Source organism: Diachasma alloeum, unplaced genomic scaffold, assembly GCF_001412515.2.
Source record: "Diachasma alloeum isolate Michigan unplaced genomic scaffold, Dall2.0 Dall_scaffold_00378, whole genome shotgun sequence".
NCBI classification, from domain to species: domain Eukaryota; kingdom Metazoa; phylum Arthropoda; class Insecta; order Hymenoptera; family Braconidae; genus Diachasma; species Diachasma alloeum.
In genome coordinates, this window is record NW_021680517.1 from 123224 (window position 1) to 138460 (window position 15237).

Sequence of the window (15237 nt, forward strand, 5' to 3'; positions counted from 1 at the left end):
CTCTCTCTCTCTCTCTCTCTCTCTCTCTCTCTCTCTCTCTCCTCTTGTTTTTACTCTTTCGTTCTTCCTTTCTCCCTCTGCCATCCCGTCCACATCTTTTTTTCTCCCCTCTTTTCTCCCATGTATCGACGTTTCCTGGTGCGATGATGCCGCTGCCGGGGGTGTTGGTGATGTGGACGTGAAGTATTCGAAAGAAAAAAAAGGGGTTGGGGGAGAGACGGAAGACGAGCGCGCGTGTGTGACGGAGGTCAACACCGAGGCAAACTTGGGATGGTTACTGGGATTGTGGTTAAGTATTCATGCACGCGTGGACGTATATAAGGGCTGTATTGCGTCGTTGCATTGTGGGGCTAGGTAGCTTCTCCATCCTTTTTTTGCCTTCTCCAAGGATGATAATCATCAGCACGTCGCCATTATGACTTCAACGGTTGAGCTGTTTATCATCAGCGACATTTTCATCATACCCATTCATTCGTATTTTCAAGCCACTTCTCCCGAACATTTCTGTGCTATTTGTCGTATTCAATAATAATTGACACATTAATATTTTTGTTTTTTAATGTACGATGATTTTAATCCGACATCTATACCTCAAGATTTATCACAATTGAGCACATTATAACAATTTTCATTCACAGTTTCTATATTCAGAAAATGTAAATGAAAATGGTAAAAATCGTCTTTCTGCAGCTGTACATTCTGCACAACTCGTCACCTCAACCTATACATGGGGCACTCTCTGGTGGTATTCCTTCATTCAAGGTTACAAAAGACTCCAGCTTTGGTAACACACGCGATTATACAAGATAGCGCATCAGCGCATCGATTTCATTCTGACACGCAATACGAATTTCAAGTGGACGTTTTCGCGCGTCTTTTAATATTCAACGTCACTTTAAACACCTCGCTCTTTTTCATAAAATGAATTACGAAATTATTGAAGGGGCATTCATTCAATTTGAAGATATGTCTTGACTGAATCATTAAAAACTTATGACATTCATTGTGCTGGTACAACGTTTAATGATTTGTAATTGATAATTATTTATCTCCTCACTCTCAAATGAAAAAAAATTATTCTTCTTTCCAGAAGAAATATTAATAATGTACCAATTTTCGAGATCGACAATTTCATGATAGATGTACTATAGTTACTTCATAATCGGGGTTTTCAGTACGATTTTCTAAATGTAATATTTATTTGAATCCTACTGAGAATATTTCAACTCCCACTGGCGAGTAAATTTTTTCAAGTTCAACTGTAGAATTAAATTTTCTCAAGTTCATAAACTTTTAAATACTTTACTGACAACAGAAAGATACCAGTCTTCATATGAATATTTTGGATTTAATCATTAAATTTTCATGATTTATTGACCCTCCGGTCCTTCCACTTGCTTAATGGACTCTAAATGTTCGGAAAACATAGGTATACTGATCGAAGACTCTTACCGTTATAATTGGGTTGTCGTCGCAGATATTCATTTTATCTTCTGTATTCCACGGCAGGATAGGTCTCAGCGACACCCTATTACACTATAAAGACATCTGTCACTTCCTGAAAATGGTAAAGACCATGGAAGACTAAAATCGCTTCAGAAGAATAGAAGAAAAACGAGAACGAACGGAATCGTTACCTTCGAAGATACAAGAAAGACTCAGAATACAATTTTTTTTATCTCGTTTTGAATAGAGAAGTACATGAGAAATGTGATAGAATGAGTACCTTAAAAATATTTTTGCAATCACATGACCCACTCATATGGATAGAATGAGCTCAAATGGAATGTTATAGTTGATTAGAAATTAAAATGCCAAAATATGATTTATATCACGTGTTTAAAAGCCCTCGAAACATTGTTCAGCATGCACAGATAAAAAACGTGGATTGGCTTTAGAAAAAAGTTTCTAAATTTTAAAAACCGCGGTTTCTCACCTTCAGTTTTCTACAATCCAGAACTTTTTTCTAAGTTTTCGAAAAAAAAGGTTTAAAATTAATCCCCATTTTGATAATTAATTTTAAACGATTTTTTCCAGCTCCGTTACTAAATATACTTAATTTTAGAAAAAATATTTTCTAAAATCTAGAGAATTTCTTTCATTTTTGGAGGGGCCATTTTGCAGGGAGGGGGAAGAAGGCTTGTGAATTGAGAATTGACAATCAAAAAAATTAAATCGGTGGGTTTTTCAAAAATATCTCCGAAACTAAGGGAGATAACGAATTTTTACTGAAAATTTGGGGGAGAGGGAAGTTTTTTTGAATTCTCAATGTACAATTCTCACTCCCCCCCACCTTTGCTGTACCTGCCTCCTCCATTTAACCCTCGAGAGTACACGGGATTCTTTCAATTACTGCCCTGTTGGACCCTTAAAAATAAAGATCGCTTTAGTTCCCTAATTTCGATTTTTTTGAAGATACGTTCTTCTGTTACGAATATGTAATACACAAGCGTATCTTGAAAGAGGTATGCAAGGGGTGACTAGTGCACAAAAAATGTTTAGAAAATACAAACATTTTGAGTTTTTGCAATGTTACAAAATATACGAATCTGGATTAAAAAGGGAGATACGTTGTTCACACAAATAATGTTATTAAGTTGGCGATATAATTATTTGACCATAATCAAAGACACCGATAATTTCAAGTGACAACAACTGGAATATTGAAGGTATAACTTGCGACGGAACTGGAAATTCCAAATTTTGTCTTTACGACCTTTTGCTTTTAGGTCAGTCTCGATTTCTAAGGACAGAAATTAAAGGCAAAACATACATGGTAAAAAAATGAAAAATTTTGCCATTACGACCTTTTGCTTTTGAGGAATTTTTCATTTTTGGGGACATAAGTTGAAGGCAAAAGGTCGTATATGCAGCTCATCATCAATCTGAAAATGTAGGTATTATAATAAGTTTCTCCAATATTTTCACGCAGAATTGTAGAAAAAATGAGTGAAGATACGACCTTCTCGCTTTAAGAAACTTGGAAAGTAGCTTTTTGGCGTTTATGACCTTTTGCTTTTAGACACGCGATATGTTTAGATCGTAAAAATTCCTTCAATTCAATTGATGTAAAACATGTTCCCCGATCAGACACCAAAATATTGAGTTACTACTATAATTCTGAAAGTACTCTGCCAAACATACAATTTCCTCTTTACTTGAGAACGATTTCATAGCATACAATTTGACGAAATTTGTGAAACCATCCATAATCACCATCGTATGTTGTTTAATTTGTTGATTTTTATCAATAGGACTCGTATGATCTACGTGAATCGTCGCAAAAGGAATATTTGTTTTGGATACAATGTGTTAATACCTTTCACTCTTCCATGAACTTGGCGAAAACGCAATACACTTTAAACAGTTCTTAATACGCGTCTGCACTGTTTCATTCATTTTAGGAAACCAAATTTACTCACTTTGGATTAAAATCCCGCTTCTGAATTTGTAAGGGCTTTTCTAAATAATCATGATTAACTATCTATTGAAACAAATTAATGAAAAATATAAAAAATGAAATGAATGCCTGAACAATGCCAAATCTTTTGGTACTGTGAGAGGTCTTCACACTTATTCAATCTCAATCGAACTGATTTTTGCTCTGCTCATTAGGCGTGCCCCGAGATCACTGTCCGTTACCTCCTTGATTCATGCCTTTCCCAGTGGTGCCTCGCATCTTGAAGCATGTATACCAATTTTTAACTTTTCACGTGCTACAACTGCAATTTTTTTGCATTGAGAATTGCGAAATAATTACCAACGCTTATCTCCCCTAACTTCCCATTTCACCCGTATTTACCCTAACCAAAATCATTGATTATAGTGCAAGTGATGAAATCTTGTTCAAGTTTTATACTTTTCCATTTTGTCCCATTGTCCATCATACCCCACTGTTCATTTTCCCCCGGTATCCTGTTTCACCCTGCTCTCCTTTATTAATTTGAGTTTGGAGGCTTTATTCATTGGTGGGGACAATTGACCGCGAGATAGAAGGGGTTGATGTAATTATAAGCTCAACTTGTTGATCATGTTTCACGGAAAATTTTCCAATTATTGTGAGGTCCCTCTTCCGCTCTGTCTAGTTTTGTTTCTATTGCGTCACTTCTATGTCGATAGGGTTATCAGTAAAGTTAAACGTTTGTCTTTTCGTCGGCCAGCAAGGGCCATTTATTACAATAGTTCCTACTGCATAATGCCAATAGACATGGATAATATTACATGAACAGTATCATGACGGTTGTACGCATCTATCGGCTGTTTCTTATCGTTAATGTGTCGCACTAAAGAACCGGTGAAAAACGTGTATATTACATCTCCGCCAGAAAGAAACGCTGATAATGTAGTGCTAATTATTACTGCGGGCAGAACCGACTAGGGCAATTAAGTATACGTTATGACGTTGAGTGTATGAATAATATCATCACTTTATGCCTGCGTGGATGTATTTGAATTTATGTGTTTATTTTTTTTGCTGTTTTTCACTATCTGTTGAGTTCACTGCATTATGGCGTTTGGGAAGCGTTTAGAGGAATCACCTAGGCGAGACAGTACTTCACGCTGTACGTGTAAATTCTTAAGAGTTTGATGCACTTAAAAAAAACGAATATGCAATCTTACATATAACTCCATTAATATACCTTCAAATTGAAAGAGAGAGAAAAAAATGGGAATTTTGTACAGAATATGTTCCTCAGTTAATAAATGGAATTTACAGAATAATATCGAGAAACCTTTGCTATCGAAATACAATTTTCTGCAAAAGAAAACTCGTAAACCATTAAATTTTGAAGATTATTCTATAACTAATGTCATTTTCTTTACACCGAAAAAGCAGATTTTATTATTACGTGAATAAAACATTAATAAATTGGAGAAACAGATACTATTCTGAGTTGTAAATTCTCTATACCTCTGGGTGATGAGACCCACTTCCCTAGTAGAAATCAAATGTCCGAGTGCCGAGTAGAATGAAAATGCCCGGATTTTCCAGGGGCGACTCTCGTATAGCATTCGTGTGGCTAATGACAGAAGGTCCCCGCTAGCGCGCCCAATATACGAGACCAAATGTACGGCCGCGCGCGTCTACTGAATGTCGCCCTGCCGGTCTGAATTTCTACTACACTGATAGAACGGTTTAGTCGAACCAAACGAGGCTTTTTAACTATTACCACGATTCCTAGTTTTAAGGCTTTCGCGGTCATGATTAATGACATTATTGGCTTCCGACTGGATGCCGCGTTGGTTCGGTTTTAACATTGCGCCGACGTTTCGCAAACATTGCAGTCTGCATCTTCAGGGCTGTGAACTCCGATTCTGAGCTCCGATGTCTGAGGGTAGTCCTTTTATGCCTTCCCCTGTGATGGTGGGGGTAGGGGCAGGGAGGGGAGGGTCAGCCAACCATATGTTTTAATTGATCAGCTGATCAATTAAAAACCGGGAGGACGGTTTTCCAAATAGGGTTCACTTGATATCCTCTGTCCCTGTTGCGGTTGTTAGGGTTTTTGTAGATCTCCAAGCCTTCTCGGTATTTCCTTTCGAAATATCCTTGAGACTTGGCCAACATTCTGGCTTGATCGTACTCGATCCTATGCCCAGTGTCCATTCAATGTTCAACAAGTACAGACTGTTGTAAGTGACCATATTTGGAACACCGTTGATGTTCCTTGATCCGTCTACTGATCTTCCTCCCGGTTTCACCAATGTACACTTTTCCGCATGAGCAGGGGATCCCGTACACTCCTGGTGTACTCAGAGGCGGTCTGCGATCTTTCGCACTCGGCAGCATCTGTCCAATCTTTTTTGGAGATTGGAAGAATTTCGGATGTTGTGTTTGCCGAGTACTCTCACTCTAAAAAAAGATTACTTCTGATAAGTAGGAAAACTACTTGTATTCAGTACCGAGGAGTTTCTGGAGAAAAGCTAATTTTTTTACTTGGTCCAAGTCGAAAATCGACTGAATACAAGTTTTATGCTCCAAGTACAATTAGCACTGGTGACAAGTACCAACTGTACTCATTATCAGTACTGAAAGTACTTGTACTGAGTACCGAGCTGTACGTCTCAAAAGTAGAAAAAATACTTGAGACAAGTAGTAATAGTACTCAAATCCAGTACCAATGGATTTTCGCGGAATATTACAGTAAGATTCATCATACAATGGAGATCGTTGAAAAACGAAGAATTAATGCAAATAAAATTATTGTTTATTGTTCGTTTGCCCCTCAAATGCTTGAAAATTGAAATGTACTGGACTACAGTCCAGTGTAATAAATTCTCGAGCTACAGAGATTTTTTTTTCAAAATTTTTCAAAAGATGTGTAGAATAACAATTACCAATTAAGTTTTCCAAATTTAATTTCCAAATAGTCCTTTTTTTTAATAACAAAAAAGGTAATATTCATGCGAAATAGCCAGCAAAATGATTCTCAAAATAATTGTTATATTTTATATTGAACAAAAAAATTGAAGTATTAATCTTTTGAGCTATCTTGTGTGAAAATTGCAATTTCATTATGCGACAAAGAATGAAATTGCCTATTTAGAAGTCGAATTTTGAAAAAAAGTAGCTCGTAACCGTTATTCTAGACATCTTTTGAAAAATTTACAAAAGGAAACCCCTGTAGCTCAAAAATTGAGTACACTGTGCTATTTTTCTTCATTTTCAAGGTCTTGGGGGCAAATAAACAATAAATAATCGTTTTTTTTCCCACTTATTCTTCGTCTTTCAACATATATAAATAATCAATCATCAATGTGTGATAAATCTTACTGCAATATCTCGCGATTTTTAAACTCATCGTAACCTCCCCTCGATGAAATTTGGTCATTGTCATCTGAGAATGATAATGATAATGATAATGAGAACGATAATGAGAATGATAATTAATGATATGCAAAAATAACTGGAAATAACCAACCAAAAGTACTGGAATCAAATCATAAAAGTACTCGCGAGAAGTAGAAAAATTACNAGATTGGAAGAATTTCGGATGTTGTGTTTGCCGAGTACTCTCACTCTAAAAAAAGATTACTTCTGATAAGTAGGAAAACTACTTGTATTCAGTACCGAGGAGTTTCTGGAGAAAAGCTAATTTTTTTACTTGGTCCAAGTCGAAAATCGACTGAATACAAGTTTTATGCTCCAAGTACAATTAGCACTGGTGACAAGTACCAACTGTACTCATTATCAGTACTGAAAGTACTTGTACTGAGTACCGAGCTGTACGTCTCAAAAGTAGAAAAAATACTTGAGACAAGTAGTAATAGTACTCCAATCCAGTACCAATGGATTTTCGCGGAATATTACAGTAAGATTCATCATACAATGGAGATCGTTGAAAAACGAAGAATTAATGCAAATAAAATTATTGTTTATTGTTCGTTTGCCCCTCAAATGCTTGAAAATTGAAATGTACTGGACTACAGTCCAGTGTAATAAATTCTCGAGCTACAGAGATTTTTTTTTCAAAATTTTTCAAAAGATGTGTAGAATAACAATTACCAATTAAGTTTTCCAAATTTAATTTCCAAATAGTCCTTTTTTTTAATAACAAAAAAGGTAATATTCATGCGAAATAGCCAGCAAAATGATTCTCAAAATAATTGTTATATTTTATATTGAACAAAAAAATTGAAGTATTAATCTTTTGAGCTATCTTGTGTGAAAATTGCAATTTCATTATGCGACAAAGAATGAAATTGCCTATTTAGAAGTCGAATTTTGAAAAAAAGTAGCTCGTAACCGTTATTCTAGACATCTTTTGAAAAATTTACAAAAGGAAACCCCTGTAGCTCAAAAATTGAGTACACTGTGCTATTTTTCTTCATTTTCAAGGTCTTGGGGGCAAATAAACAATAAATAATCGTTTTTTTTCCCACTTATTCTTCGTCTTTCAACATATATAAATAATCAATCATCAATGTGTGATAAATCTTACTGCAATATCTCGCGATTTTTAAACTCATCGTAACCTCCCCTCGATGAAATTTGGTCATTGTCATCTGAGAATGATAATGATAATGATAATGAGAACGATAATGAGAATGATAATTAATGATATGAAATTCCCCAACAAAATAACCAACCAAAAGTACTGGAATCAAGTCATAAAAGTACTCGCGAGAAGTAGAAAAATTACTTGCTCCAAGCATTAAAAGTACTTGTGAGAAGTAAGAAAAATGCTGACAGGAAGTAATAAAAGTACTTCCTCCTAGTACTTTTTCCTACTTGCTTAGCAAATATTGTACTTCACCCAAGGACATGAAAAGTACTTGGAACAAGTAGTTTCCCAACTTTTCACAAGAAAACTTCTCCCAATTAGAATTCAGTACTGGTGAGTAGTAACTTTTTTTTAGAGTGCTGCTGATGCGTTTAGTGGTGCCTCTCAGGTAGGGGAGGAGGGCCATTTTAAGTGTCTCCCGATTTTCTTCAGGATTAATCTCCTCTTGAGGAGATGAGAGCTCGCTCTGTAGCTTTCGCTTGACCTTTCGAATTTGTTGAATGTTATATCCATTCTTGGTCAGAGCTGTCTCTAGATTTTCAACTTCGCTGTTGACGTTGGAGGGTTGGGAGATTGTAAGAGCTCTGTACATTAGGGAGCTAATGACAGAGTTCTTCTAGGAAGAACAGTGTTGGGAGGCAGCATTGAGGTACCTGTCTGTGTGGGTCGGCTTGCGATATACTTGATGACCCAGAGTGCCATCCTCATTGCGACGAACCAAGACATCCAGAAATGGGAGGCATCCGTTCTGCTCAATTTCCATGGCGAACTTGATGCTCGGGTGCTGANATGGACTACAGTCCAGTGTAATAAATTCTCGAGCTACAGAAATTTTTTTTTCAAAATTTTTCAAAAGATGTGTAGAATAACAATTACCAATTAAGTTTTCCAAATTTAATTTCCAAATAGTCCTTTTTTTTAATAACAAAAAAGGTAATATTCATGCGAAATAGCCAGCAAAATGATTCTTAAAATAATTGTTATATTTTATATTGAACAAAAAAATTGAAGTATTAATCTTTTGAGCTATCTTATGTGAAAATTGCAATTTCATTATGCGACAAAGAATGAAATTGCCTATTTAGAAGTCGAATTTTGAAAAAAAGTAGCTCGTAACCGTTATTCTAGACATCTTTTGAAAAATTTACAAAAGGAAACCCCTGTAGCTCAAAAATTGAGTACACTGTGCTATTTTTCTTCATTTTCAAGGTCTTGGGGGCAAATAAACAATAAATAATCGTTTTTTTTCCCACTTATTCTTCGTCTTTCAACATATATAAATAATCAATCATCAATGTGTGATAAATCTTACTGCAATATCTCGCGATTTTTAAACTCATCGTAACCTCCCCTCGATGAAATTTGGTCATTGTCATCTGAGAATGATAATGATAATGATAATGAGAACGATAATGAGAATGATAATTAATGATATGAAATTCCCCAACCAAAAATAACTGGAAATAACCAACCAAAAGTACTGGAATCAAATCATAAAAGTACTCGCGAGAAGTAGAAAAATTACTTGCTCCAAGCATTAAAAGTACTTGTGAGAAGTAAGAAAAATGCTGACAGGAAGTAATAAAAGTACTTCCTCCTAGTACTTTTTCCTACTTGCTTAGCAAATATTGTACTTCACCCAAGGACATGAAAAGTACTTGGAACAAGTAGTTTCCCAACTTTTCACAAGAAAACTTCTCCCAATTAGAATTCAGTACTGGTGAGTAGTAACTTTTTTTTAGAGTGCTGCTGATGCGTTTAGTGGTGCCTCTCAGGTAGGGGAGGAGGGCCATTTTAAGTGTCTCCCGATTTTCTTCAGGATTAATCTCCTCTTGAGGAGATGAGAGCTCGCTCTGTAGCTTTCGCTTGACCTTTCGAATTTGTTGAATGTTATATCCATTCTTGGTCAGAGCTGTCTCTAGATTTTCAACTTCGCTGTTGACGTTGGAGGGTTGGGAGATTGTAAGAGCTCTGTACATTAGGGAGCTAATGACAGAGTTCTTCTAGGAAGAACAGTGTTGGGAGGCAGCATTGAGGTACCTGTCTGTGTGGGTCGGCTTGCGATATACTTGATGACCCAGAGTGCCATCCTCATTGCGACGAACCAAGACATCCAGAAATGGGAGGCATCCGTTCTGCTCAATTTCCATGGCGAACTTGATGCTCGGGTGCTGAGCATTCCAGAACTCCAGGAATTGTTTAGACCAGTCCTCCCATGTGGCCAAATGACAAAGGTATCGTCCACATACCTGAACCACACAGCAGCTTTCTGCGCTGCTGACTTCAAAGCTACGTTCTCGAAGTGTTTCATGAATATATTTTCAATGATCGGGGAGATGGGAGAAACCATTTCTGCTCCCGATTTTTGCTCATAGAACTCTCCTTCGAACTGGAAGTATGTGGAGGTCAAGCAGTGCTCAATCAAGGAAAGGAATTGGGGAGAGATGTCGTTGGACTCCTTGATTATTACCACGGTTTCCGGGATTGGGACGTTGGTGAAGAGTGATTCTACATCAAAACTCACTAGGATGTCATCTGGAGAAGTCCTGAGATTCTTCAGTTTGTTGACTAAACCCAGCGAGTTCTGTATGTATGAACCATTCAAGCCAGTCAACTTTTGGAGTGGTTTCGTGAGAAACTTGGCCAGCTGGTAAGTTGACGCTCCAATGTTGCTGATGATGGGCCGGAGAGGAACAGACTCTTTATGGATTTTGGGAGTCCATAGAGTCTAGGAGGAAAGGATTCTTTGGGAGTGAGGAATCCTCTACTATTCTAGGCTTCTTAACTATTACCACGATTCGTTAACTATTAACGAATCACGGTAATAGTTAAGAAGCCTCGTTTGGTGCAACTAAATCGTTCCACCTTTTCTATCAGTGTAGGGTTATGGTTTTGGTGAATTTGTGTTGGTCCATTTGAAGTCTGCCACTTGTCAATTTGATTCTCACCAAGTTAGGTAAACCTGGTTGATGCCTTAAATTGGCCTTTTTCATACATACCTCGTAGTCATAATCGCATACCATTGGAAATGGTGTGGCTGAAAAAGATCTCAAGTGTCTTGTCTTGAGTGTGCCTCATTTGCTTTTAAAACTTTTTAACTTCTCGACTTGAACGGAGGAATTTCTTGTAATTAGCCAAAAAATCGAATGTGGAATTTTCTTGGCCTTTAGAATCATTCTAATACGTTGTTGAAGACATGCCTGTATGTGTGTGTGTTTTTTTTTTCTTTTTGGTTCATGAACGGAAAAATGCTCTTTACGCACTAACTCACTCCAGACGGGTGGTGTCTGAAGTGTAGTGTCCGAGTCGGTCAGGTTTAGATGGTAGCGACCACGAGCAAGTATCTGCTCGGCGAATGTGCAACCCATACGGACTAAAAAACCGAACATGACCCGAGTAATCTTTGACCTTTGCTTCCCCTCGCGGCACCACCGTTAAGTATTACTTCGCCCTCCTAGTCTACGAAGATGTTGGGTGTAGGTAGGAGGTTCCAGTAGGTTTTCCGCCTGTGTTGCAGCCTTGCGCTCGCGTTCCTCTTTCCTGAGCTCTTTTATAACTTCAGCCGCAAACTAACTCGTTGCATCCCAAGCTGCCTGCGATGATAGTAGAACATCCATTAGGTTTTCAGGCAGTACTTCCATTTTCAGTGTAGACACCCAGATATGCCTGGTCTCGCTGAAACGCGGGCATGCGAAGAACACATGCTTCGCATCTTCATCCACTTCTGGGCAGGTCGAACATTTCGAGGAATCTTCATGCTTGAATTGATGAAGATACGCTCTAAAGTATCCGTGTCCAGAAAGCATCTGCGTCAGATAGTAGTTCACCTCTCCGTAGCCGCGATTCAGCCGGGCATCCACCTTAGGGATCAGGCGGTAAGTCCATCTCCCCTTGGTGGAGTTGTCCCACTTCAGCTGCCATCGCCTCAGGCTGTTTCGCCTCTCTTCAGACGTCAACTCCTCGGGACTCAACGCTTCGGATCTTCTACGCGTATACAGAGCTTTCCGCTCCTCAGCCAGAATTTCTATCGGCAACAGTCCCGCGATGACACGCTGCGTCCTCAGAAACCGTCCAGTATGCACTTGCGACTCTAAGGGCACTGAGTCGATAGACTGGTGCGATCTTACGTCGCGCTTCCCGCAGTTGAAGTACATCCCCCCAAATGGGAATAGCATATGTAAGTACCGAAGTTATCACTGAAGACAACAGTGCTCTTCTTGTTTGCTTGGGTCTCCCGATGTTGGGCATGAGACGTGATAAGGTGGATCTAACGCTCGACGCCTTGGCACCCACTTGCTCCGCTTGTTGCTTGAAGTTGAGTCGTGCATCTATCATCACCCCCAGGTATCGAATGAATGGCTGTGAGGTAATTTCACAAGACCCGACTCGCAGCGTGATGGTCTCGATTTTTTTCCTGCTAGTGATCAATACGGCTTCTGTCTTGTGCTCCGCAAGGTTTAGGCCTACTGAGTCCATCCAGTTCCGGATAGTCTCAAAAGTTATATTGAACACGTGGTTTATCTGCTCCAAGTATTTTCCAACGATGACTACGGCCACATCATCTGCAAATGCAACGAGCTTAGTTCCTCGTGGCAGTTTCAGCTTGAGCAGCCCATCGTACATAATGTTCCATAATAGAGGACCCAGCACTGAGCCTTGAGGTACTCCCCCTGTAACTTCATACTGCTTGGGGCCACACTCCGTGTCATACTTGAGGACCCTTCCGGTGAAATAGCTGTCAACCATTCTCTGCAAGTATCCAGGTACGTTCAGCTCTACAAGAACCTTCATAATGGAGTCCTGGCTGAGTTGAAGGCATTCTTGATGTCCAGTGTTACTACTAAGCAGTACTCCTTCGTGCCATTGAGCCATCTTTCCCCTGCAATCGCTTTTCTGGCGGTACCGATGACAAGGTTGATGGCATCTAGGGTTGATCGACCTTTCCGAAAACCATATTGATTCCCGGCTAGTAGAGGTTCCACCGCGGCTTCTATCCTTTGGTGGACGATACGCTCGAGAATCTTGCCAGCGGTATCAAGCATGCAGAGAGGACGATATGATGAAGGGTCGTCTGGTGGTTTGTTCCCTTTTGGGAGCAGTACTAGCCTCTGCTGCTTCCACGTGGCTGGGAAAGTGCCCTCTCTCAGGCATTCGTTGTACACTTCCAGAAATAGGTCCGGCATCGCATGTATAGCCGACTTCAGAGCGATATTTGGGATTCCATCTAGGCCAGTGGCTTTGGTGTTACCCACTCTGTTGCAGGCTTCCATCAGTTCTTCCTTGATGATTCGTGGAGCCATCATCCCATCTTGCTCGCCAGTATGGTGTAGTTCTGGTTGTTGTGGGAACAGTACTGCGACGATTTTCTCCAACAGTTCAGGGCACGTTGGTGACGGCATTGGTTGGCTTTTTAGGCGCATCATCACTACCTTGTATGGTCTGTCCCACGGGTCATCTTCCACCTCAGCAAGTAGCTCACTCCAAGATTGCTTCTTACTGCACTTGATTGCTCTGCTGAGTTTACGGCGTGCCTTTTTATGCCTCATCCGCAGTTCTTCAGAGTTCAGCTTCTTCCGCCCACGTTGTTACAATCTTCTAGCTCTATTACACTCCTTCCGTAGGATGGCGATACTGTCATTCCACCAATATACCGGTGGATGCTGGTTTGTACTCCGCTTCCTGGCCATGGTGGCATCGCATGCTTGTGTGTGTGTGTGTGTGTGTGTGTGTGTGTGTGTGTGTGTGTGTGTGTGTGTACATACGAATGTGATCAAAATTTTGTCCAACGATATCTTCTAAACAAATGAACCGATTCAAAAAAATTTTTTTCAATCGATGTGGGTTAATGTAACTTTGAGCTGATTAGGTTATGAAGATGATTATTTCAGCGGTTGGTTAGTTATTCGCATAATACTTGTGAAAAAATAGAAAAAAGTGAGTTTTCTTTGAACATTCAACAATTTTATGGAGAATAATGATGGGTTTTGATTTTTTTCAGTACGGTCAATGCATCTACATGCAGTAATTCAATTTCGATTGGATTCTAAGCAAAATCGTCTCAGCCGTTTTCTTGTTATCCGGATGGAAATTATGAAATTTGCGTTTTTTCTTTCTAACAAACAGGAAAATGGGAATTGGTCGGGGAGTTATTGTTTCGACCCGTAATGGGTCACACTCTCTTCCACCCACCCGCAATGGGAGTGAGCGAAGCAAGCGTGATGAGTTAAAGCACTTGTGAGACTCGATTGATCGTTACGATGAATTCATTTGGGAGTGTATTGCACACACCGCCAATAGCCATAATATTGGGAATGATTGCAATATCTATTCTGAAGGAAAAAAACCAACCACAGAACAATTATGTAAAAATTGGAAATCTTGATGATTAATTTTTCCGCATTGTGTGATCCTCTATATTTCTCTACAATGTCTTTTATCTTCCCTTGTTCGCTCAACTATACAGTGTTGACCAATTGACGCTGACGGTATACACTCGGTTCGCCACTTAGCATTTATATTGGCACGCTAGTGGCGTGAATAGATAATGACCGTTTACCATGGGTTGGCTATCTCCGTACGTCACTTTAATGCCTAGCGCCCGTTTTGCGGCGAGTTGAGAGGATAGAGACTGAGAGGACGTGGTAACACATATATCCAGCGATACGATTTATAAAGAGTTGAAATATAATCACATAATTCTTCAGTCATTTTTTGCTTTTTATTTTTTCCAATTTCCGAAACTTTTTTTTCTATCTACACTTGGAGATGACTAATCCGCATGACTACCGTTTGACTCGTTGATAGAATTTATTCGCTCTTTATCGTGTACCAACGAACATCAATTCATTATGTAATTTCTCGTAATATTCTGACTCTTTTCCATTATATGTAATGAAAAATGTCTTACCAATTCTCTGGGTCGAAAAAGTTTTCTCCTCAATTTTTTGGGAATATAAGAATTGTTAGTCGGGGGTGAATGCTTTTATAGATTTTTTTTTTTTCCAAGAGGAGGAGTGGAAGACTGTTAAAAGATAAATAATTGAAACAATAATGACGTGCACACTCAGAAGACACGAGAAACAAGTATGACGTTGAAATCAGTGCGATGAAGACGTGACGCGCCTCTATTGAGGCATATTGGTGTGAGTGTGATAATCAAACGGGTGCATACTGCACGCGACTAGGCTTCTATATATGAATTCCCTCTCTACCCCCCCCCCTCTCTCTCTCTCGC

At 39.0% G+C, this 15237-nt stretch overlaps 1 protein-coding gene across 2 annotated transcripts in view; it reads left to right on the top strand.

The window, feature by feature from the left end:
- LOC107041753 (optomotor-blind protein) overlaps positions 1-15237 on the top strand; it is a 201095-nt gene that overhangs the window by 86950 nt on the left and 98908 nt on the right. The window lies entirely within an intron of this gene.